This window comes from Cyprinodon variegatus, unplaced genomic scaffold (genome assembly GCF_000732505.1).
Source record: "Cyprinodon variegatus isolate N-32 unplaced genomic scaffold, C_variegatus-1.0 Scaffold303, whole genome shotgun sequence".
Taxonomy (NCBI): Eukaryota; Metazoa; Chordata; class Actinopteri; order Cyprinodontiformes; family Cyprinodontidae; genus Cyprinodon; species Cyprinodon variegatus.
The window spans coordinates 372239-395812 of NW_015150756.1; the positions used below are offsets into that span (position 1 = coordinate 372239).

At 39.1% G+C, this 23574-nt stretch overlaps 2 protein-coding genes across 3 annotated transcripts in view; both read right to left on the bottom strand.

Annotated features, from left to right (window-relative positions):
* LOC107090620 (histone H2A-like) overlaps positions 1-23574 on the bottom strand; it is a 665777-nt gene that overhangs the window by 370030 nt on the left and 272173 nt on the right. The gene's annotated exons all lie outside the window — the stretch shown is intronic.
* The window catches only part of trhde (thyrotropin-releasing hormone degrading enzyme), a 249933-nt gene that overhangs the window by 208022 nt on the left and 18337 nt on the right, over positions 1-23574 (bottom strand). The window lies entirely within an intron of this gene.

Consider the following 23574-nt stretch of genomic DNA (forward strand, 5'->3'; position numbering starts at 1 on the left):
AGTAGAACTTTTTATTGCCTACCAGGAGTGGGTGACAATAGTTGAATAAACTTATGGCTCTCAAAATGGTATCGGTGCCCTATTTGTTGGTACCCGCCGATACCGATACGACCATTTTAGGGCAGTATCGGGGCCCCGTCCGATACTGGTATCGGTGCAACACTATTAAAAATCTAAAAAAAAACTTAAAAACTTAAGATAAACCACAAGACAGAAGTCAATGTCACAAATGAATAACTTTTATTTTAGAGTCACGGTATGTTTATACAAGATCATACTATTAATATAATGGGAATTTTCTAGAGAATCATTATACAGTTATTTTATACAGGGTTTCCACAGTCTTACATAATTTCAGAATTCCCTGACTTTTAACTGACTCAGGATTAGTTTTACCTGACAAAATAAATGCAGCAACAAGACAATAATAATAACATAACAGGTCACCAATTTAACACGTTTAGCTCTATAACATTTAAATGCACCTCTCCAATGTCTAAGAGAAAAAAATGTAATGAACATTTTTTAATGTATGACCTGCATCACTGTATAGAAGACTGCCATATGAATGTGCTTTCTAGCTTGTTTGTCGTTTTGGTAACTACATGAAAATTACCGCTAGGTGGACAAAAATCACGTCACGTACAAAAACAACAAAAATGGAGCCGGCAACGCTTCTGGGTCATTTTCATTGAATGTCGGTGATTTTAAAGTACTTTTGAGTGATAAATAAAAAAAATAATTTGCGATCATTGCGTTTGCCCGCCGGGCAAGTGCAATGATCGCAAAAAATTTGTACTCTCCCAACAATAAAAACTATTTGCCCCGGGAGATCGGGCAATGATTAACATCGAGCCCTGCATATGAAAGGTGGAGGGAGCAGCACCATCTCCTGATATTGAACTCACCAAATGACTGACATTGAACTCATAGAAGCAGAAGAGTCAATGGCAGTAGAGGCAAGGATCTCCATGTAACTGTGGGCAAGAAAGACGGATGCTGAGGTCGTTCCTGAACTGAACAAACTGAAAGATGAATTCAGTTAATTTGCTCTGTCCAGGCTTCCTTCTCTCTGTAAATCCTTCTGCTTGAAGCCTGTGATCTTCCTCATCCCTGACCACACATCAGAGATGAAGGGTTGATGAATTGGTGTTTCAGCAGTGGGAACAGCAGGAAGTGGACTCAGACAAGTTTGAGCAGGAAAACTTGTTCTTCATTCATAACAGTTGAAAGTCTTTAGGTATGTGAGTTGTTTATAGAAATCTTTACACATAAATATAGTCGGGAATAATATGAAAACAAAGATATTTTCAACTTTCTTTTCCCCTTTTTTTTACGCTGGTTTAAAAGTCCAGAGAATCCCAAACATGTAAGGATGGCACAGTAAGCTTGAGAATAAAAAAGAGTGGAAGGATAAGGTAGGTATTATTTAAGGAAAGATGAGGAGGAGTGAAAGACTGAAGCCAGAAAAAGGTGAGATGATGATAGGAAAGAAAAACAAGGCAAGTAAATCTTTAATAAGTGTGACAAAGAATAAACTAAAACAAAGAAGAGAAAATAAAGGAAAAAAAAGTCAAAGTGAAAAAATGGTAGGGATTAAGAAAGAGGAGCACTGGAAAAAAATCAAAATCTACATAGGTAATTTTTTCTTAAAATAAGTGCATTTCTTCTTAAATTGAGGAGATTAAAGAGACATTTTGCCAATGGAACAAGACAATTTAGATTTAAGATAAGAAAACACATTTGCATCTTCTTATTTCAAGTGCATTTCATCTAATTATCTTATTTTAAGGGTAAAAATATTAATTCCGTTGGCATATTCTCAAATGTACCTATTCAAATCAAGGGTAAATACACTTAATTTGAGAAATGTTTACTTATTTTTTAGATCATTTTTGCAGTGAGAGAAGATGGAGTGCATGGAGGAAAGAAAAGGGAGCTGCGGAGGAAAAGAAATAATCACTGAGAAGGAAAAAGAAATACTGAAATAAGAAGAAAGGGAAAAAGAAAAACTGATGACAGCAAAATAAAGAAGAGAAGGAAGGAATAAAGAGATGCAGGAAGAAAAAGAGAAATTGAAATATGCTTTGGAGAGGTGATGATGGAGGGAGGAAGAGTGCATAAGAGGAAGAACAGACAGAATAATAAACAGAAAGAGGCAGGCGGAAGGAGAGAATAATGGAGAGAGCCTGAGAGGGAAGAGATAAAGAGAGGATGTATTAGAGAGGAGGAGGAGGATGAGGCTGTAACACACACACTCCTCTTCATCCAAACCCAGCATCAACACACACTCTGATGTGACATCCTGCTGCCACGGTAACGTCTGTTGTAACAGTAATCCTGATTGGCAACCACACACACACACACACACACACATGCATGTATTCATAAAGTGATACTCTGCTTAATCTGAACATGGAAGTGGAAGTGACATCACCACCTGTCATTTTTAAAAAAGCGATTGAACAAATGCACCTAATTTAGAATTAGATATGTGAAACAAACTGCAGAGTCAGCTAAATGTTATTCTATATTAATCACACACAAACTCTGTGGACTCGGTGAATGCTTTAAGCAACGACTCAAATTGCAATTCTGAGCTGTCACATTGAAACGACTGCAGCGTGTTTCCTGCTGCACTCTTCCAGCTGCAGACAGAGCTGCTGATTCATCATGTTTGGAGGAAAATCCGGGACTGAAGCACGGGTTTAATCAGATTGCACCATTATTCAACAAACAAGGACACAGCATAGCAATGCTCAGTGTTACCCTTCTCCACATCTTTTGATCTGGACCATCAAACAGATCATAGATCTCAACTGGAAATAAGGTTCAACATATCAATGATATAGGATACATTTGAAAGATAAGCATCACTCTTTACAATAACATCAACCCCAGTTTGATATGTTGTTAAAGCTGCGTCAACCAAAAATTTGGTGACCAATGTCCACTGGGGCGACAGTGGCGTTGGATGTATGAGTTTGCCCTGAAATCGAAGCATTGACGGTTCAAGCGCCGGCTCTGACTTTCATTGTTGTTCTGTCATTGGGCAAGACACTTCACCTGCATTGTCTACTGATGGTGGTCAGAGGGCCCGGTGGCACCAGTGTACGGCAGCACTGCTTCTGTCAGTGAGCCCCACGGCAGCTGTGGCTACAATGTAGCTTGCCACCATCAGTGTGTGAGTGTTTGTGTGTGAATGAATGTAGTGTAAAGTGCTTTGGTCAAGTCTCCTGACTTGAATAAAGGTGCTATATAAGTACATACCATTTACCAATCAGATACTTGTGAGAGCTTGGATCTCACAGATACTTGTAAGAGCTTGGATCTTCCTTAGAATCACCATCTTAACTCATTGGAAGTTTTGAGAACCTCTATGATGCTGTTCAGGATTTCAACCCTGGTAAGTTATCCAGTTAAAATGTAACTCAGGATCAGATGAAAAGCAAATTCGCCATCTCAAAGACTGACAGAATTTGTTGCTTTATGTCACATTGGACTGGGAGATGACTGCATACTCTTGTAGCAAGACTTCTTTTTTTTTTTTTATCAGTGGTACTGCTCACTCACCCTTACTTGCATGTCTCTGGGTAGGATTATGGACTGTGACTCTGTGACACATCATTTCACATTTAGAGAACAACAGTCGACTTAAAAATAACAACACTAAAAGTTGTTTTGAAGCCACGTTCATAATCTCCTAAGATTCTACAAATAATTATGGCACGGGGCCCTCCGAATTGAGAAGACAACCAAGAAAATAGACCGACAGCCCCATTATACAGATAGAGAAATGTTAATAGAAGGGACATACATTATTTGTTCTAGGTTTTGTCCCTCTCTTCTTGTCCCTTTTCTTGTTGTTGTCCTCTCTATGTTTTGTACTCAGCTGACCTTTCATGCTGTCTTGAAAGGAATGAAAGATTTTTTCCAAGCACTAAGCTCACTTAGCTCTTTGCTCATTCCTGTGTTTCTAAAAAGATGACGGCAAAAGTAAATAACCCAGTCCTTCTTTTCACTGTAGACAAGCCATGATCTGCTTATCTGTTCTCCTTTTTTTCATTTGGATGAAATAATAACTGCATGAATCATGACAGCAGACAATATAGAGGTGAACAGGAGGCGGGGTTACCAATCTACTTGCTCTGGAGAGGAAAGTTTGGTGCTTTTATGTTGTTCCCAAAGTCTCCAGTAACAGAAAAAAAACGCTATATAAAAGGGCTAGAGGGGTCTGAAAAGTTGCTAAATATGCCGACAAAAGCGATAAGTTTGCGGTAAGTTTTCGGGGGGCTGAGACACACTTAATATTCTAAGCATTCTAATGGCATTTTAATGAAAGCATTTTGATCAAAAGCATGATTAATGTGCACAAATAAGGAATAGTTTTATTAATCATTAATATAAACTGTTTTTTGGGCCCCCCAGGAACTTGGGACCCTAGGCAACTGCCTAGTATTGCCTAATGGTAACCCCCCCTGTTCAGATGTGAACTCTTGCAAGTTTTCACTATGGATTTTGGTTTGGCCAAACACAGGCCTAATCCCAATCCCACCCCTTAGCAATTGTCACTCCCAATGAAGTCACACTCGCAGCTGTGGAAGGCACCTTGATTGAGGGTGAGGGGTTATAAATGAGAATGGCAAGGCCTCTTCCCTTCAATGGAAAAGGAAAGCAGCCGTTGCTATGGCAACACAGTGCCACCTCGTGTGTGGCTGTAGCTTTGTCGCCCAGGTTGACATGATATCAAACGTTTGCCCCTTCCTTAAAAAAAAAAAAAAAAAAAAACATTTATACGGTTAAATAAAACTGATTCAAAAAGGACATTCCCTTTTGGGATCAATGATGACTTATTTTCTGTCAGTGCGACGAAGATGCAACAATCCAGCTAAACCTTACATTTGAATGCCAGCGTTCCCTCCACCATTAGCTCATTGTAACACCTGCTGACAAACTCCAGCGACTCTGCCCTGATGCATTTAAGGGCTGAACGCTCCACTCACCCTAACCACTACGAGGTTTGGGATGACCCTTTATGTGGCGTACAATCCGTGGGAATGCACAAATGGAGGGTAAGTGCTCTTTGGAAGTAATTAGAGGCCAGTTTGGGATTGTGCCTAAGGGATCACCAATGGGTTTTTAGGTCATCTGCACCATTACCACAACACTTAGAAATTAGATATTAGAAATCAAGATATTTAGACAACAAACCCAGGTAAATAAGCATTAGGTCCTGCTGTGTAAGGGATATTGGTCATTTTGTGTTTGAATGGGGTTCTTTGTTCAGTACAGGTTCCTCTAAATGACGAGGCTGAGAAGTGGTCCTGTGCACACATGATTCTTATCAAGCTTCTTATCTTAGCAGGAGCTTTCAGAGGAACTGGCTGCTAGTAGTAATGGCAATCACTTTTGAAGCTCTGTAAACCAATGAACCAATTTGAGACTATTGGCAGAAACTCGAGAGCAGGCTCATACATTTACTAGTTTTGAATGGTAGCATTAGCTAGATATCTATGAGAACTGCAATTGAGATTGTATCCTAATGTGTCCATTATTTCACACATTTGTTCCACAACTATTGTTAGGAATCCAGCTTGTGTGGGTTGTTTTGTGTTTGTCTCTCCCTCCACCACCAGGTGGCGCCCTGTCCTCGTTGGTCCTCCTGCACACCTGCGGCTCATTGGTTCATCACCGGGGAGTATTTGAGCCGTTGACTGCCACTACCTCGATACCAGAGTGTTTGCCAGTTTTGGGTACTCTAGCCAAGCCGTGATTAGCTGAGTCTAACCTGTGCTTCGTTTCTCTGAGACTGTGTTTTTTTTTGTCTTTGCCTTTTGGCAAGAAGCCTTCCTGCTGACTGGAAGTTTTGGCCTTCTCCCCCAGGAAGGATTTTTTGTGTTCACACTGAGCTGGGGAAAAGTTCCAGACGATCCGTTCAAGTACCGTCAGAAAAAAGTGGCAGTCCGTTCTCATACTCCTCAGGGTCCCACTCCTCCAAACTCTCCGCCCTCCAACGAGTTGCTCTCCCTCTGGAAAACTCACACATTCTGGATTCAAGGCTTTGATTGAGATCCCCTCCTACGTGAGTCCCTTTCTCTTCCATGCTCAAGAACTCTGTTCTGTTTCCCACGGCCATTGAACTAACCGCTGTGAACTACCCTTCCACTTCTAGTTCCGGTTCAACAGCTGTCCCTGAGTTCAAGATTCCACCTCCTGTTGTCCTCATAAATACACCTGTTAAACTTTCCCTTGGTTCTCTGAGTGGTTTTCTGCATGTGGGTCAGATCCCTTAAAAGCATCATGACAACTATAGTATTAATAACATAAATAAATAATAATAAATAACTAAAACTAATGTCTGACCTGTGAAATTGTGACATGATAAACAGCCCTTTGATGCACAACAGCTTTGTGACAGTGTGGTCCTGTCACTATGATTTCGAATTATAATGCTTCCTGGCTTCTTAACCACATATAGGACTGTTTGAAAGAGAACTTTGCTGTCCAGTAGTTCGAGCAGGTTCTCCTCATTCTTGTCGTCAAATACCTCCTGTGGTTCTGACTGAAGAAGATGATTGTCTCATTAGTGCAGCAGAACATGGCTCTCATACGTATGTGAGGTTGGTGGGGGGATGCTGTCGGAGGGCTGTGGTGTGTTGCTTGAGGCTTGTCCTGGGCTATACTGCTGCTCTCCTCCATATGGTGGTGCCCGGTTCTGGAACTGTTCTTTGCCTGCCCTCTTCTCACTCTGTGGGGTTTGGGGATCTCCTCCAGGGTCTGTGGGCCTGTTGAGGGATTTGCGCCCAGATCCAGAAAGATATTGTATGTATGATGAGAGTAAGAATATGGTTAGTTTCTGTCCCGGTGTAAGTCTCCGTTGAGTGTTTGTTTATGTCCATATTGGTGTAAGGGTGGGATTGTCAGGCTGGGTGTTTGCCACCCCCACCCCACCTACTGAACATCATAGGCCTGAGGTATGAGCAGGTCCTGCCCCCTCCCGTTTCTTATGCTCTATTGGTGTCTATATAGCTAAAAGAGGAGCAATGTTCTAATTAAAAGTGCTGTCAATGCCTAGAGAAACGGTTTTTAATTTCATTTCATTTTAAAGAGGATTAATTGGGTAAACAGGTGAATGATCCAGATGGGAAATAATTAACTGAATGGGATTTTTTTTAAAGGACCCTTAAAAAAGTTTTTATGTTTCATAGTTGGAAATCTGCCTCCGACATTTTAGATTCAACAAAAAAGATGAACACAGTCAAATGGGGAACCAATTAAAATGCGCTGCAGATCTGGATCACTTCTTCCTAAAACTGTCAGAGTACTGGTGGGGAGCAATTTGGCAGATTCATCCAAGTGGTTCCAAGACAAGGAGCAGATTTTTATCCATGGAGCTATAATTAAGGATGTACCCAGAGACAACGAAATAATCTTTTAAATTAGCTCCCATTTATTCCTATGAAAATTACCCAGGAGGTACCAAAACTAATTAATGCATCCAAGTTCCTTTCTACAAAGGAAAATGGGATCCCATTTCTTTCATTCTGCATTCTGAGAAATCTAAGAGTCTCTCTGGTAACAATCTGTCGTACCCAATGCATGTTGCCTTTTAGCCTTATAGTTCTCCTTCTGCTGAGATAATCCAGGTAAACTGGCTCCTTCCAGTACAGAGGAGCAGTAACATACCACACATACTGTAACATAACATGCATCTTTCATTATCCTATTGCGGTTGAATAGCACGCTATGCAGTATAGCAGTCTATATCTAGAAACTTTTCCGTTCTCCCTTTAACAGTTTAGTTTAGTTTACCACCTACAAGAACAACAACTCTACAAAAAATTGTCCCCAACTTGTCTAAAAGACTACAAGAGTTCCAAATATTTGAATTTCCAAAAGTAAATTGTTATTTTTCCATCATTTCAGAGAGAAAAACTAATAAATCAGAAACTAATTGGAAACTGAAAATTAAGTGAGAGAAAATTAAAAGATTACAATAGATAAAAAAAATGATATTCTAAGAACAATTGTCAGTATTCTGAAAGGAATGTTCATTTCTATACACCCCTGAGGTGACAATAATACTGTATTATTGTGGTGTTGGATGGAGATAATATTGCTGTGGTTCTTATGAGGTGGAATAGAGGCCCTGCTTACTTTGGTTGGGGCCTACAGTTCATCTTCATGGTTGAGTTGGATGGCTCATCATCTTTTGACAACACTCTACCCAACTTTCTATGAACAGGCTTGAAAACAAACCTCTTTGATCAATCAGCTCCTTTACTGAAGATCTGTTTGGAGATCCTGTCAATGATTTTCTTATTAACATTGATACAGTCTTCCCCATTATTGTGTAACCCCCTGAACCAGAGGAAGACCATTTAGGCTACATTCAAACTGCAGGCCTTGATGCTCAATTCCAAATTTTGTGAAGTCAGATTTTTTTGCATTACCGTTCACATTTCCAAATCTATGTGACTTGTATGTGATCTCCTGTGTAAACTGCTTTCATACAGCTTAAGTGTCCCGCATCAAAAGTAGAGGACGCAATGACGTCACAAGCTAGCATGATTTGTGTTTACGGAAGTAGACATGGACGTAGTGCTGGAGCGCATCTAGCAATCTTTCCAAACCTTAAAACCTCAATCTTTTCAAGATGGTTAAAAAAAATACTGCTCTCCACATTATCGTCCGCCATGGTGTTTGTTTTTCTTGACGCTTCTGTGTGGCAAGAAGCACAGTAGTGACCTATGTCGGTTACTAATGGCATTCAGGTCAGATGCGTCCTGGCCCTTCAGACACAGGTCGCATTTGAAAAGATCAGATTTGTGTTGGATTCAGGACCACATAGCCAAGTGTCCTGGGTCGGATTGGAAAAAAATCGGATCTGTGTTGTTCAGACTGCCATGAAAAAATCAGATCCAGGTCGCATATGGGCCGAAAAATCAGATTTGGCTCAGGATAGAGTAAGAGGAGTTATTAATTGACCAATTAGAGTGTGCCAACGTTAGAATCAAGTTAAGAAAACTTTCTTGTATGTACCATTATGTTTGACAGTTAGTGTTGGCTACACTTTGGAAATTAGAAGCAGCTTGTCTCTAAGGAAAGCATTTGTAAAGCTCCTTACTGGCCTCTCCTTAATTTACTCCTTACTTTAAGCCTCTGGACCTTCAAGAAAGTCCAGGGAGTCTGAACCACATGAACCTCAAAACACACAAACTCCATTCATGAAACTTTTAATTTCCACAGTCTCGAAAAGATCAAAAGTGAAAATGTTCTCCTTTGCTTTTGGGTCCACAAGTCTAGTTAATGAGGGTTGCTTTCTTTGAACCGCCTTTAGAAGTTCTTGGTGTTAGAGTTAGTTTAATCTGAACACAACTGTTGGGAAGGATGTTAAATCTGGTCACCAGGACCGATTTAAATGTTTTTAGTTACAGTTCAGTACATCTGGAGACATGTTGATATCAGGTATGATTAGGACCTTAGGTAGAACATGTGCAATGTTGGGTAGGGAGCTAATTACAGCTGCTTGTCTCCAGCTCATCATCGGATGTCTCATTCATGAGTGTATACAAGCGTTCAAGCATGAATGGTTGCATGTTTCAACCCATCCCCTTAATCTCTATGACAGAAACTCCCATTATGCTGCAGATATCAGGTACAAGGATACCTTGAATCTGTAGTACAAGGGAAGGCAAGGTAAGGGCTACAAGGCTAAGAAACACAACTCATCTGATAAAACTTTGCTTTTAAAAAACTTTCATCATATGAAAAGGGTTTGAACTAATGCAATACAAAGCCGCTGCATCCACACCTCCACTGTTGTCACTAACCCCTCTACTGATTCCGATCGCAGATCATGGCTTGAAAATGGTGAAAGGTCCCCTGCATCACTCATGAATGGAAGATGTCGAACCTTTGTGCCCAAAAGATAGACCTTTTGTTATTTGTTCAGAGATCAGAAATCCTACTAAAGAAACCCCAGTACTCTACCTACTGAAGACGTAAAGGCACAACTTTCAGTTGAATTTAAGAAATGAAAGCGGTTCTAAAAAAAGGCAAAAAGGTGTTGAGAAAGGTAAAAGATCACGTCATAGTTCCTTTCTTTGCCCCTCTTTAGATATTATATTTCCTCGTGATCAAAGAAGCTCTTTATCTTAATAAATAATATAATAAATTTATGAGCTCTAGAGTTGAATTAAATTTTTTAACAGACTAAAGGAAAAAAAAGCTCTGAGCTTTTCATCTTTTTTAGATCTGTTTTTTTTTTTTTTTTTGGACTAATCTCTCTCGGTTTTGGTAGACAGCTATTTTGAATCAAAGGAAAATCAAACAGCAGATGCTGATGTTTACCGAGCAGGAAGTTAACTCGGCTCTGTATCACCACACTCTCAACTGTAAGCTGCATTTTAAAGCTGCAGTAATAGCAGCCATTTTCTCTTTCAGGGAAATATTTACCATAAGTGCACTTCAGTTTGATTGTAGCTACTTGACTTCGCTTGGAGAACATAAAGCCCCAGAAGGTGGTTGTAAAGGTGAACTGTTGAAACTGTAGACTTTTCAGAGGAGTTACGTCTTTCAAGGATCTATACCATGCAAAATCCACTCTATGAGTCTTTGGCCATTTTAATATTCTGTTTCCTCACCAAAATCATGCTCAAAGTGGTATTTCACTTGATTCATGCATGTCTGAGTAATCCTCTGTAATTCTGCTCTCTGAGACAGGAAACGTTGAAGTTGCAAACATTTTTTTTTTGGCATCGAGACACTTTCTTTTGTGCAGAATCTCTAGGGTTACGTCATGAAACTGGTGACGTCCAGATGGATGAGGGGTGGCGTTGCAGAGAAAGTTAGCATTTCTTTTTCAGATTAGAATATTTTAATTCAATTAATAATTGAATTGAACTTTATTAATCTCACACTGGAGAAATTAATCTATGCATTTGACCCTTGGGGAGCAGTGGGCTGCCACTGTGCGGCACCCGGGGAGCAGTTTGGGGTTAAGGGTCTTGCTCAGGAACCCAGGGTGGAGGCTGTGGGGATCGAAACGGGTACTTGCAACCTCCTCAGAGCACAAGCGCACTGTTCTAACCACTAGGCCATCACCTCCTCCAAAAGTCCACTCAAAAGCAATATTTTTATAAGAAATAAAAAAACTTTAATAGCCAGTTTGTCTTTTGTTAATTTTGGAAAAAGATGAGAACATTTGCATACATCAAAAAAGCAATCAATTGATAGAAACTGTTCTCATGACAGTTATATCTGGACTCTGATTGTCTACATTTATGAAAAACAATCTCCAAATGGGCCCTGCAGCATAATGGCGACCTGTCCATGGTCTACCCCGCCTCTCGACCATAGACTGCCGGAGATATACACCGGCCCCACCGCAACCCTGAAAAGGACTAAGCGGGAGAGAATGGATGGATGGATAGAATTTCCTAGGGGGTTTAAAGTTGGTCAACAAACATCTGAAAAAATGTTTTGATTATAGTCCCTCTTTGATGGACCAACGTCAAGGCAAAGGAGCTCAGTAAGCATCTACTGTAAGGTGAAATGTAGATTTTCAGCAGTTGGGAGAAGCTTTTCACAGCCTCAGATTCCAGGATGAAGAGAGACTGACCAGAACCCTGGCAAGGCTGTTCCTACTCACTGGAACCTGAACACCAGTGGAACTGTGAACTAGTCCAACCAAGATTACTAAGTTAAAAAAAAAAAAAGAAAGAAAAGAAATTGACCCTCTGGTGTATAAAGCTGTGATTGAGAGATCCTCTGAAAATCTTTTTTAAACAAAAAGCTCAAAGTCTACCATTGGTATCCAACAAGTGAGTCACTTTTTAACTGAAGTAAGAGATCCAGGGAGAGATATTCCAGTTGCTTGTTCATGGCTAAAAAGTGTGTGATGGAGATTCCAATTTCCTACAGACATTTACCTTAATACTAGCATTGAAACCACCTTGTTCTGCATGAATACCAACTTTCCTGAGTGTTTTTCTTTCCCTCTGTGAGCATGGATTACTGAACAAACAACCAATTTAGTCTTTTAGCTTCCTAAAATACATATTACTGATTTTAAATCATGCTTAACAAAATAACATTTAAACTCCCAGAAAATAAAACCTGAAAGCAAAAATTCTACTAAATTAAATTGGGTCTCGATCAACAATGGAACATTGACTGAATCCTGTTTTAATCAAATTGATTCAGTATTCCTTGGAATATGGCTGTTCAGCATGTAGAACATGTGATGCAGATCCACTGCTGCCCACTCCAGCCTTTACCCACAGTGTGTTTGTGGACCTCTATGACCTTTGTACGCTGCGTGGGCTACAAACACTCATATATAGAACATGATTATGGAGTAACCTCACCTTACTGCCAGGGAGAGAAACAGAGATGGATATCCCTGCTGCTGAGGAAGTTTGTTTAACCAATTGCCTTCTTCTTTCCCTCTATCAAACTGCAGTCACTTCATTAAGCGTCTTCAGTCATTAATATATCTTCACAATCGGCCCTCATTAGTCGCCTCACTGGTCCTCGTTAACAGTATTTCCTTCCCTCGTTAGGGTAAAGCAGCTGCAGAAACGTCTTCAGTCAAAAGGAAAGTCTTCTCCAACTTCTAAGTGCTAATGGGTTCAGTTTCTTTAGGAAGTTAGGGATTCATGCTGAACAGTCTGACGGTTCAAGCAACATGTTTACAGCCAAACAGGACACAGAACTTCCCATATACGCTGCAGTCAACATAAAAATAAAATCAATCCTGATCGGATGGAAAATAAATCTTTTTTCTAAAATATTTTTCCATATTTCTATTGTTTTTCTGTTACATGAAATGTGGGACATCATCCATAAAGCACTGATTTTCTGCTAAAATCATCTTAGGAAAAAACACAGAACATACAGTACTGTATGCCGAATAATTTAATTTCAACAGACTGGTTCATTTGAGCCCGTAATGTAAATGGTCAGTTTCTAAGACAAAACATTGAAAGCTACAATGATATTATGAAATAAATGAATCAGAGTGTATTTTCGCACCCTCTGCTAGAATGGGGTGAAATGGTGCTGCACAGTATGTTGAATCACCATCTTTGCTGCATTATCAGCATGTACAATGTCAGGAAAGGGCTTCTTGGACAGGATATTATATTCTAAATGTCATGCATTCATGCTCTTCACAACAGTGATACAGTTAGCCAGTCAGGCTGGACTCCTACTGCTCTACAGAGGTCATGCACATGATGTCATCTCCTACATGAGATGTCCTACTGAGTGGCAGGCAAAGCAATGAGAACAGACTAAAACTGGACAGGGATGCTGTGCTTTTGGCTTAAAAAACAGATTCTGCAGGATTGGCATCACTGCAACTCACTAAAATGAAAGAAATTCTAAATTATGTGGAAAATAAGCTCGGGCAGGAGAAACACTTCTCCAAATCTAACCAAGCCAACATAACAACTCTAAAACCAACCCTAACAGTCTGTAATATGATGTAGAAATTGAGCAATAAAGGTTTTTAAGGCTGTTGCAGATACAGATTATTTTTCACATCAGTCCAACCAATCCACAATATTTTATGCAGATATTTTTGGGTCAATTCTTGAGGCTAATATTGCTTTTTCTTCCTACATTTACATGAACGAAATTGAAGGAGGATAAAAGTTACACAATGGGTCTCATTTTTACCAAAAAGCAACAACTTCCAACAAAAAAAAATAAGTAAATAAACAATTTATAGCAACTGGGGAGGAGAGGTAATGTACTCCACAAGATCTCAAGGCATGGCTACTGAATGCAATTTTTAACTAAACCCACACATGGACACATGCCAAAAAAAAACAAACAAAAAAAAACACTAATATCAGACAACCGAAATATACTGTATGCTTATTGGGCAAATTACCTCCAATTATAATTTTTACTATATATCAACCTACATAATTTTTGGCTGACATACATAAGAGTATGTAACAATTTTGTGTACAAAACAGCAAAACATTTACTGTGATTTTCATTATAGATTAAAATGAGCTTTTTCTTCATTCAGTAAAGTTACTCATGATTAGTAAAGTAGTCAAAAGATTTTACTTGAGTAAAAGTACTGATTACTCTTACTCAACTAAAAGTAGAAAGAGTAATTGAGTAAATGTTAGTAGCTACTCTCCACCTCGGGATGGTCCTTGCTGAGGAGGCTAAGATCCATTCCCTAAGAGAAGCTGTTGTAGACTTCTCACCCTAGGTGCACAATGGAGCGTTATCACAGATCTTTCCCTCCAGCAGCTGTTGGAATTCATCTTTCAATGCACCCAGTATGTTCAATAAATGTTTTGGCTTTCATAAATGCAATTGTTCATTGTTTTGTAAATAGTCTGTTGCTTTTATAATCACCATTTTATTTGCAGGTATAATCCTCGTGTTTCAGTGAACATTTCTCTTAACCTGAGTTATACATCCTTAATTCTTAGACAGTAATTCTCTTTTCATTCTTTATTCAGTAAAATTCAACTCCTTGGTAATCGTTTTTATACTATCGCTGAGTTGTTTCTCTTTACAGTCGCACAGTTCTTCTTAAAGTGAACCGTTTTTCTTTTGCTTAAAATAAATGTCTGCAGGTGAGTGCTTTACTTCAAAATTTTCTTTACATAAGTCAATTTTCTACGAATATCCAGAACTTAATTTGAAATCTACTAATTTTCAATGAATATCCACAAAAATGGGTTTTGAAGCAAATGGTTTTTAAACATTATTGAAAACCTCCTTAGCAACAGCAGCAAATAGTTATAACCTTTGAAGACATCAATATAGAAAAAACAGGTTCCTGTATAGAAGGTCCATTTAGTGCATTAGCAGATGTGTCATTCCACAGACAGAAGAACCCAGCGGAACTAAACTGGTTTAACTGGGAAAGCGAGGTCTAATTAATTCTCCCTCTATCAGCCTTATAAGCACTTAAACCCAGTCTGGGGTTATAGGAACTCCTCTAATCTCACAGTGGGTTAGCATTAGCTGCATGGCTGCATCAAGCTAATCCCAAAGCTAACACACACACCCCTAAGCAGTGTACGCCCCTCCGACCACAAAAAGAAGATTAGTTGTGAAACATCAGCTATTTTCCCCTAGTAAAGTACAGAATCATTTCATATTTATTACAAATAAATAAATCAATCAAGAAAGTTAGTTAAACTAAACTCTAGGACACTACTCAAGGGAGTGGCAGCCTAGTGGTTGGGACTTTGCACATGGAATGCCAGAGGTTCTGAGTTCAAGCCCCACTGCCACAGACTGCCACTCGGGGTCCCTTAGCAAAGACACTTAACCCCCACACTGCTCCCCGAGGGCCACAAAATGGCCCCCCACTGCTCCCCAAGGGGATGAGTTAAATGTAGGGAGATCATTTTGTTGCTTTGTACTTGTGACAGTGTACAGTTATGACGATAAAAAGCTGGGAAAAAAAACATACTGACCATTTTTATTTGGTGCTGCATTCAATTGTCTTAGACTTATTCTTAGACTGATTTGTATACACAAGTGTGAACAAAAGGATATTTCGTTAGGAACAGCTCTCTTGTTAGCACACAGTCAACAGATGCTAGCAGCTTCATGCATTTAGGCTGTCAAAAATAGCATCAGAAAGAAGAAGAAGGAAAACTAACAGACTTTAAATGGTCAGTGGTTTACGGTATCGAACTGCATAGTCTGAGTGTTACAGAAATGGGTTAACATGTTTGAAGATGGAGAGAAAATAAAGGACAAAATGAATCCAGAAAGCATAAGGTCTGTGGATGACAATAACTTGTTGAAGACTTGTTGAAAATGAACAGTTGTAAACTGAAACCAGGTATTAAAAGACTGTGTATAGATATTTTTTCTGTTCAGTTAGGATCACTGAAATAATTTTACCATCTATCCATCAAATTTAATCTGTGAGGATTTTCTACAAGATGTAGGAAAACAAAAGACACCCAGAGGACCTTCATAGTTAACCAACTGGCAACTTTTCTGGGATACATTAGAAGTCTAACTTTATGCTACTTCTTAGATCAAATCTGTTACGGCCAGTGGCCTTTGCTTTTGTTTTTTGTGTATGTGTGTTTTCTTTTCAGAGGTTATGTTAGCAGTTGCAGTTGCAGTGTCCTGTCAGCTGGCGCTGCTAGGGGAACTTACAGCCCTCCTTCCACTTCCTGTTTCCTGCCTTCGCTTTCGTCACTTCCTGTTGCAAGACTATCCTCATCTGGATTGGATACTGGACTGATTGTGCCACCAATCAGAGGAGAGCTGCTCCTATTTAAACCAGTACACTCTCTGTATTTGAATTTATGGGCTGCGTCTTTTAAAGGTGAAGTCTACCTGGACTGGATTCTTCGAAGTCCGTGAAAATAAGGAGACCAGAAGTGTTTTGAATGGGAATTCAAACAGGTCCAGCCTTTGGCGGCTTTTATGCTCTTTCGCTTAGCAACCGTGACAATTGAGACACAAAGCAGGAAAACAATGACTGCCAAACTTTCCAAAACTGTTTCTTTGTAAAAAAAAAAAATAATAAAATCTTAGTTAAATAACATGCTGCTGTCATTTTGCATATCTCTGATGTTGCTGCTATTTTCAAATATCCATTACTGTAAAAATGTCCAAAGCTGTTTATGGGTTATTTATTCTCCAGGTGCACAGTTTTATGTCGTTAAAGCCTTTTACAATACAGTATTTTACTATTTATCTTTTAACCCTTCACTATTGTTATTCTTATACATTTTTCTAAGGTCCACATTAGTAAAGGGATTTTCTATTCATTTCTATTCTATTCCGTAAAAATTCAAAAAATATCCACTGGACTTGGTTTCCAAGATTTGAAGACGTTTCGCCACCTCTCCAGGAAGCTTTTTTTCAATTCAAATGTCTGGATCCGTAGTGAGTTTGAGTCTTTTATAGACGAAGCCTTGTATCGCTTGGAAACATGCAAATGGTAACCGATGAATGGGTCGTTTGGTTCCATTGTTACCCTGTAATATCTGAAACACATCTATGATTCTAGGGGTCGGTCGTTAAAGGGGGGGATTGCCGTTAAGGGGGGGATTGTCTCCTGTAATACCTGAAACCTGTCTATGATTGTTAAGGGTCGGTCGTTAAGGAGGTATTGTTCACCGGCTGGAGCGGGTAAGTCCCTCGTTCCTCTGTGATGGGGTGGGAGGTTTTTGGTGATATCTGAAAGGGATCATGTCTATGATTGAATTGTATGTTTTTGGAAGTTGGAATCTGAGTCCACCACCACTGTTTAAAGTTGTTTTTTCTCTCTTAACATAGATGGCTTCCTTCACGCCCCTTCTATTCTATTCTATTCTATTCTATTCTATTCTTTTCTATTCTATTCTATTCTATTCTATTCTATTCTATTCTATTCTATACAAGGGGTAGAAAGATATAAGTCAATCTAAACAATGTATGTATACAGCCAAACCCATTTACACAGTAATAGATAAAAATCATTAGATAAATCAAACATTACCGCCACATATCTGACTCAATAACCATTAAAACAACTATTTTCATTAATTTCAGACAGAACTATTTACATTCTTGTTTTATATTAAACTGAACTTCCAATTTTCACCACTGTTTGGCACTAAGTACCTTTTTCCTCTGATCAATTATCAGCCGGCTTTCTTGGTTATGCAATGAATCCTGGGATACCCAAGGATAGGATACATCGGACCCATCCTTCCAAGGAGTCTTGGAATATGACCAGACCTCAGTGCCGCACTTATACATAATCGGCCTTCAAATCTTTCCTTCAGAGGAAGCAGCCATGAACTGGGCTTCTGTCTCTCTTTGAGCAGTTTTCCTGTTGCTAGGTTGTCTATTGGTTGACGCTTGCAACAACTTTTGTAAAGCTTTCACACTTTCTAAAACTTTTGATGCTGGTTATGTTACTTAGTTCCGTCCTGAAGTTGCAAGTGTTTTGTTCTATAATCTTCCTCATGTTTATCTAATGCTTACTCTTTCTGCACTTAGACTTTAGACTTAGACAGACTTTATTGTCATTTTGTACACACAGAATGTATACAGAAACAAATTTCGTTCAGTACAGCTCTCTAGACATTTTCTTTTTTTAAAGTGCAGCAGTGATAACTGTAAAAATACGACTGTTTTCAACATTTTCATAACCCCATTTTATACATTTTGCTTAGTGGACATTGCAGTTTTACTTTAGCCTTAGATTATTTTTGCTAAGCTTTGTGGTTTTATTTTGATTGTATTTTTGGACTCCTTTGGTAACTTATTCCCCATTTGTCCTGAGATAAACTGAATCTATAAACATCGGAATTATAAACCGAATTGCATCTGGTTTTTAAATGTTCCTGTTCCTTTCCCCCTAGCTGAGCTGGGTTGTAACAAAGTCTTAAAGAAAATGTTGTAAAACAGTGCATAAAAAACCTTCATCCTGCTTGCGTAAACAGATTGTAAAAAAAAAAAAAAGGATCCATCCATCAATAACTAAAAATAACAGTTTGTCTTGCATGAAACATTAAACAAATCAGGCTATGCAAACAGTTGACTGTAACCAGGTTCCTTTCCAGGAATCTCACTTAACGTTAACTAGTTGCTTGCTGTGTTATGATCGAGCTGTGCTGCTGCAGCAGCTGCCACATTGATCCTGGTTCGATCTGAACCGAAGCTGCCGGTGAACATGGGAACACCGAGGTGGGGAAACAATAAAAGCAAGCACAGAGAAAAAAAGGATCTGATTGGTGCGGAAGCAGCTCTGGTTCAGCCTGTGCCAGAATATCTGTCAGAGAACGAACAAGATCTCATCTAATTTTTCTAGCAAAATAGATGTAAAAACACCTCAAATCTATGGTCTTAAAAAGGATTTAATTGTTACTTTGTTATAATTCCTCTTTTTATTCATACCAGCTCCAGGCAACAGAAACTTTTCACAGGAAGAATCCATCAGGTTCTTCCTGTAATTTTGCATTTGTGTAACAGTTCATTCGTTAATGGAGATAAAACATTAAAAGAATTATCCAGTCTGGGATCAGCAGCATAACAATCGTGAGCTTCTGTCTGTTTCTGCCAGAGGAAAACTTGCTGCATAATGGCTGCCCGACTGTCAGTGAGACTAGTTGATCCAACTTCACTGTTTTTAACTAAAAACACGAGGCTAATCACTGGAAAAGAGTAATAAAAAACCAACAGACACAGCTGCTATGATGTGCACGCTGCTGATTCTATCCTTTAAGCAAGAGGTAAAAGGGGCCTAGTCAAAACATGAGAGTTAAGATTAATCTTCTGCAAACAAATTCTTATGAAAACAAAATGCCATATCTGCTAATATCAGTTTATTCTACACTCAAATTCTGATTAATAGTTTTTTTATGGATATTGGTCAAAAGAGGAAAGATGCTAAGAACTGGAGGAAGAAAAAGCTGATCATCTTTGATCCAAAACCAAGCAGAAAATGCCGCTGGAACGGGTCAGAGACTCGGCCAAATGATCAACTTCATAAGGATCAAAGTAATGTAATGATTAGTAGATGTTTGAGTGAAGCCAACAAGTTGGCAAGAAGACCTCAAATAGTACGATGATTAAAAACAAAAAGATTTAACTGACTCTTCCAAAGAGAAGATCGTGTCATCAACTGATGACTTTTAGGTTGTCCTTTTTGCATCTAACTGATGCCATATTAGCCCCCAACCTTAAATTCAAGCTTAGCATCATCATCATCATGCTGGGATGCTTCTATAAATACGTTTAAATGCATTGAAATTAGTGTTACACCGATGCCGATACCAGTATCAGGCAGTATAGACATTTCTATGCAGAGGTACATGTTGAATAAACAACACACAGCTGATATAGTGTTTATTTTTCTCATTAGAAACTGTGGAGAAATGATTTTGGGAAAACTTTGAAGACAAGACAGAAAACTGTTTGAAACCGTCATCTAATGATAATTGTTAATTATTGGCTGGTACCGAAAAAAAAGAAAAGGAACAGAGCAGCAAATGCTAATTTTTTTCTATCAGATTCGTACAGATTAGCCTGAAAGTTGATTTGTTTTTTCTTTAAACCTGATCGCTTTGCTTTCATGCCTGTTTTGTTTAAAACAATTAAAGGCAGCTTTAGCAATAACAGAGAAGACTTCAGTATAAAGACTGGGACCGGTTAAAACCCAACAATAATAAGTTAGGTTGGAGAAACCAGCAGTTTAACATTCAGACTGCAGCATCTGTCCTGCTCCATTCATCCCTATGTCATCTGGTTCCTTTATTCCTCTCTGCAGAATAGAACTCCATTAGCCGCTGTCTGTATGGACCAAACAAACAAGCAGCTTCTTGGCAGGTACAGGAATGTAACTCATTAGCACTAATTAACACATAACCAAGCTAAAAAAAATGTCTTTGGCTCCAGCTCGATAAATTCAAATGAGATTAAATGTTTTTCTCACTTTCAATGGTGGAAACTGAAGTTGGACGCCTAATTTGTCTTCAGCAGGGATGTCTCATCGTCTTTACAGCTTTTACATTTAGCTGTGTTTACGCTTGGAGCACACAACAGGTAGATCCATGGTCATGACCGACAATTAGCATTTAAGAAAAAAAAAGGACAGATAAAAGTGAAGCTGGAAGTTCCATAAACAGGTCGAACTTACTGCTTCATTAGGCTCAAAAACAAAAAAAGAAAAAAAAAAATACATACCAAATATATATTCGATTTTTACTAAGAAACTTTATGTCAACAAACGACACCCATTTTCACCTCAGATAACCGTCCTGACCTTCGAAGGATCTAGGTTTACACTCCGTCCTCAAGTAGTTGTTGCTATATCTTAAAAACAAATTCTGGTTGTTTCTTCATCCATAATAGAAGTGTTATTAAAAACCTTTTCGTCCAACAAAGGCTACTGTGGAAGTGTATTTTCCCTTAGCTTATTTGTGAGAAAAAATATTTTGAGTGTGCCCTTTCTCTGCCTGAATAGGGGTGATTGTTTAGAAGTATTGTACCAGTCTGAATGCTGGAGTTAAGTTATGTAGGGAGTTAAGAGGGGGATGACAGAAGGTAGTTGCCTCCCTACTCTTGACAAGGATGAAGGGAGGGCCATGAGAGTTAAGAATGAGTTCACACAGCCTCCTTCAAGCAGTGAACGGGACCTGTTGTGAGTGTTTATCTGGCTAAAAGTTATGTCCTTGATGAAAAGTGTTTTTTCTTGGGAATAACCAAATGCTCATGTGTGAGAAAGTTCTTTATGTAGGGGTGGGATAGTTCCAAGTGAGAGTGTGTGTATTGGGAGTTGCTGTATAAATGTATGTACTAAGCTTTGCCCACTCAGAATTCTCTCCGTCTGAGGATGTTAAATAGATTTGAACATTCTCTTGCAAGAGACTCTGCCTCCTCCTCAACTCCGCACTACGTTCACACAGCAGCCTGAAGTGACCCAAATCCGATTTTTTTGCCTATATGTGACCTGTATCTGATCTTTTCATGACAGTCTGAACAACACTGAACCAACTTTTTCCAATATGACCCAGGCCACTTTACTATGTGGTCCTGAATCCAACCTGCGTCTGAACGGCCAGGTCGCATTAACCCAACCCGAATGTCGTTAACACTCAGCAAAGGTCACTATTCTGCGTCTTCCAACGCAGAAGCAGGAAGAAAAACAACAACCATGGGGGACGATTATGCGGGGAGCAATCTTTTTTTTTAACCAATGAAAGATTGCTATGTGCGCTCCATCACTACCATCCATGCTTGCTTCCATAAACACAGACCACGCTTGCGTCCTCTACTGCGCATAGGGCACAGTTGTGTTTTATGAATGCAGTTCACACAAAAGTCACACATATTTGGAAATGTGAATGGCAATGCAAATAAAAAATAAAAAATTGGGATTTCACAAAGAAATTGGAATTGAGCATTAAAGTCTTAGGCAAATGGCTGTTCCAATCGTTGTGTTTCCAAATTCTTCTGAGTGGTGCACGACTTTACACAAGTTAATAGGTGAATGTGTTTGGTCGTTTATCAAGAGGGCAAGGTTGTTATACCGGATGGTTCACAAGCAAGTTTGATTGTGGTCACTCTCTCGGAAGCATCTTGCTAACCAGTAAACAGCTTAGCTCTAGTAGGTTCCCAATGGGAAATTCCATTGGGACCAAGTAGCACTAAATTGGTGACTTAGAAACGACACTGTCAAGGAACGCTATGGACAGAGGAAACATGCAAGAGGAGGAGAGGTTAGTGTTGGAGGTCGTGGATGAGTCTGCTCCGTCATCCATTTTTTATTTAGAGGAGGAAAGCGGGGACGAAGATGTTGTGGAAGAGGACGCCAGGGCAGCAGAAGCTTGGTTTGGTGTAGAAGGCTTCCAGCCGTACATGTTTGAGCCCTTGCCTCGCAACGCTGCCAGTTCTGTTAGCTCTACGCCTGCCGAAGAAACAGACGTCCATCCCCGTGAACACTGGGACGGAACTCAATGGGAAAGTAGATTCTTAGTTGTTATTTTAACCGTTGCGTATATTAACTGCGATATATGAATCAAGATGCTTTGACAGAAAAAAATTGATTGACAGATGACCGTTGATATATGATTGGCCGAATTTAGGTGTTCAGGCTGATGTATAACTAACTGGCCTACATGAGATAATTTTAATAGAAATTGTCTAATAAAAAGTACATTTATATACATGCTTAAACCAGAATGATTTGACATTTAAATATGATTACCTTATGACTTTAAGGCCTGCAGAGTGAACGTAGCCAAAGACTCTTTTTTGGGGGAGTGTGGGGAAAAACACTTGTCCTCTTCACCTATTTTTTTAATTAAACTCACCCAAATCACCTCCTTAAGGTTCTTTTTGGAAAAAAGAAAAAAGCTTACTGAATCCTCTTCATTGCTGCCAATAAAGCACCATTTATCACATTCAAATATTCCTATTAGATAATGGATCACAAAGACATTTAAGGTGGCGTAATGCCAGTGTTTTTTTCATTGACTAAATATGGAAGAAGACGTCTGGTTTGAGGGCTTGAATTGAAAACGTGTTCAAAGAAAAATGCTTTGGAATCAATTGATTTGCACTAAAAGAAGGAAGTCTGCTTCATTTTTAATCTTTTTTTCTGGAAATAAATTCAAAAGAAAAAAAAAACTCAGACTTAACTTTGACTCATAGTTACAAAGGTATTTTATTCAGTCCCCCAGTTTGTATTGATTACTCACCAAATGAACAATGTGGAAAGAAAGAAAAATAAGACCCCATAGAGCCAGAACCTATTGGCCATTGATGCTTTTAATGCATCAATGCATTAAAAGCACTAGGTCTTAAAGTGAGACTAAATCGGTTCAACATTCAGTCACTGCATGTTTAATATATAGACAGGCTCCCTCTAAACGCACCAATGAACAGCTTTTATTATCAGGTGGCTTTATTTTGTCAAAGATGAATTCAGGAAGATCGACCGAGGTATAAGCACCAAACTCATCATCTCCAGCTGCAGATTACAATAAAATATTCCCCTAAATCCTCTCAGTCTTCTGCTGAGTCACATCTCAGCCACAAGCAGCGGATGATTCAGTGTTCGCTTTC